The sequence below is a fragment of the Sinocyclocheilus grahami genome, unplaced genomic scaffold (assembly GCF_001515645.1).
Source record: "Sinocyclocheilus grahami isolate Dianchi unplaced genomic scaffold, SAMN03320097.WGS_v1.1 scaffold992.1, whole genome shotgun sequence".
NCBI lineage: Eukaryota > Metazoa > Chordata > Actinopteri > Cypriniformes > Cyprinidae > Sinocyclocheilus > Sinocyclocheilus grahami.
This window is the reverse complement of record NW_015506171.1, coordinates 796,441-799,589: the sequence shown is the minus strand read 5'-3', so window position 1 is coordinate 799,589 and position 3,149 is coordinate 796,441. Positions and strand designations below refer to the sequence as shown.

At 34.9% G+C, this 3,149-nt stretch overlaps 1 protein-coding gene across 1 annotated transcript in view; it reads left to right on the top strand.

The window, feature by feature from the left end:
• LOC107565310 (kinesin-like protein KIF13A) overlaps positions 1-3,149 on the top strand; it is a gene marked incomplete at its 5' end in the record, with an annotated part of 18,921 nt that overhangs the window by 3,250 nt on the left and 12,522 nt on the right. The gene's annotated exons all lie outside the window — the stretch shown is intronic.

Below are 3,149 nucleotides of genomic sequence, written 5' to 3'. Positions count from 1 at the left end.
AAACAGGTCTGGAAACACTGGGAGGCTTCCATACACTAACATCTTCAGTACTTTGTGGAAACAATAATTATTGTGCACTGCTGTTTCACATCAACTCTGCGTCTGAAACTCTGATTTCCCTCCTTTCAGTTGCCATTAGTATTCTCACATTTCTTCTTGTTAATTATTTTATTCATTTTTATATTTTATGTACACTATCCGTCAGTAAGATTTTTAATGTTTTTTTTTAAAGAAGTTATTAAATATTGAAATTACTTAAGATTAATGAATGTTTAGAAGAATATTTCATTGACAGTTTATGTTAACTAATGAATTAACTAATGTCAATTAATAGAGCCTTAATGTAAAGTGTGACCAAACAATAAAGAATCAAAACGCTTTCAAACAATATCTAGGGCATATTGTAGTCCAGATTAAAATGTAAAAAAAGTTTGAAAATAAATAGCCAATTAAGTCTAAATATTTAAGTATTTGGCGCTGTGATGAACACCACTGCGAATACACAAATCTGAATGGCTATTTAAACCATTTAAATACGTTTTAGAAAGTAGTGCAGCTTGTGCAATTAGTGTGCATTTGTGCAAGTACAATCCGTGCTTGTTTACATCAGAGTGCACACGCGTCTTTAACGCAGCATACAGCGGTGTTGTGCATTGTGACCAGTTGATGGGAAAAGTATTCTTAAAATGCATAAAAAAAAATCTGAATAATTTGTTATAAATAATTATTCACTGTATTTTGAAGTGCCCACAATAACAATATCATGCATGTTCATTATCGTGATATATCGCATTACCGAATACCGGCACATGTCTAGATCAAATAAATGCAGGCTTGGTGAGCAAAACTTTTGACTGGTAGTGTATTATCTTGTTTAATGTAAATACATGACGGATGTCTTATAGAGTTTCACTCAGAGCCTGAAGAGACGGATGTCTTTGAAGAACGTTCTGTACTCCTGTGGAGTGACGTATGAGATTGTGTCCAACATACCAAAGGTACAAACTTCACACTGTTTCCTCTTCATGTTTGTTTTTCTGAATGCACTGATCACACACCTGCTGTCTTCATGAGCAGGCGTCTGAGGAGCCGGAGGAGCGCGAGACTCTGGCCTTGATGGCGGCGCGAGGAGAGAGCGAGGAGACACTCGGTGGAGAGACATACATAGAGAAATACACCAGAGGAGTCCTGGAGGTGGACAATATTCTGTGTCTGGAGAGACTCCGGCAGGTTCGGCTTCATTTTAGGACAGATTTCTCTCACTATCTGCTGTTTCTGCTGGAGTGTTTAGTAGAGATCAACCAATATTGATTTTTTGTAATGATACCGATATCGATTATTTGCATGTTTTATGCCAATAACCAATATGCAGAACCAATATTTATTTATTGTTTCACTTTTATCTGCTGTTTCTGCTGGAGAGTTTAGTAGAGGTCTACCGATATAGATTTTTTTTATAACCGATACAAATTATTTGCATGTTAATGGGCCGATAACCGATATGTAAAACCAATACTAATTTATTGTTTTACTTCTATCTGCTGTTTCTGCTGTAGTGTTTAGTAGAGATCGACTGATATTGTTGTTGTTGTTTTTTATAACCGATACTGATTATTTGCATGCTTATGGGCCTATAACCGATTTGCAGAACCAATATTTAGTTATTGTTTCACTTTTATCTGCTGTTTCTGCTGGAGAGTTTAGTAGAGGTCTACCGATATTTATTTTTTATTTTTATAACCGATACAAATTATTTGCATGTTTATGTGGCGATAACCGATATGTAGAACCAATATTTATTTATTGTTTTGTTGTATCTGCTGTTTCTGCTGGAGTGTTTAGAAGAGATTGACCAATATTGATATAATTTTTTCTAACCGATAATGATTACTTTATCTGAAATCTTTTCCTTAAATCTCAAAACGACCACAAGATGGCGGCATTTATCGGTGGATCCAATATTACAAAACCAATATCCGATTATGAAAAAATGCTTAGATATCAGGAAACAATATCAGTCAAACCGATTATCGGTTGATCTCTAGAGTTTAGTGTGTATTTGTGGGTTCATTCAGGCCGTGACGGTGAAGGAAGCTCTCTCCGCTAAAGGCAGACACATACGGCGCAGTCTCAGCACGCCCAATGTCCAGCACGTAAGACCAGATCTACTATTGACTTGTGTATAGAAACAAAAGACTGTCCATTGTGTAACAGAACAGTAATATATATTTGTTTAGAGCTCTTGTTGTAAACCGGACGGGACCGGATGTGAGGATGAGGACGTAAAGGTTAGTGAACACTACAGACGGTGTGTTTGTTGTGAATGTCTTTGTCTGAGCGTTGACTTTATTTCCACAGACTCACTGTGACGGTCCAATGGATGTCATAGAATCCAACGTACATGAAGCTTCACTCAACAGTCCTCTCGCAAAAGACACGCCTGTCAAAAACAAAGAGAATCAGGGTAAATTAATGATGGTGAACTTATCTTTCTGCTGGGAGGATTTGAAAGACAAAGATGTTTTTTTTAAAGCAAGCATTCTAAAAAAAAAGAACATTACTGTAGTTAAAACAATATTAAAGATTATAACTAAACAATTTAATTAAAATAATAATAATAATGTTGTTGTAAAAAATTCAACACTTCTAAATAAAAAAATGCAATAATTTGTAATAATTAAAAAAAAGTTCTTGTTAGTAGTAAATAGTACTAAAACTTTTCAAGACTTAAAAATAAAAGAAAATAGTGAATATATATATATATATATTATAGATATTAGTAGTAAATGGTACATGTAACTTTTCAATACTTCTAAAAAATTTTATAAAAATAAATATTTATAATTAAAAATAGTTATTTATATATGAATAAATACAGACCTTTTCAGTTGTTGTTTATAGCGCCTTTAAATATCTGTATGCATCATTGCATGCAAACGTTATCCTCAGGATCGGTACCAGAGAGTCCAACGTTCTTCAACTCCAGTCCATTTAAGGTTCTGTCTCCTCAACCGCCCAAGTTCCTCAAATCTCTCTTGCCAGTGAAGGAGGAGAACAAAGTCAAGCGTTCTCTGGAGTCACGGCCTCTGCTGGGACAGGAGGTGATACACTCACAAACAAACACACACACACACACAAACAAACTCACT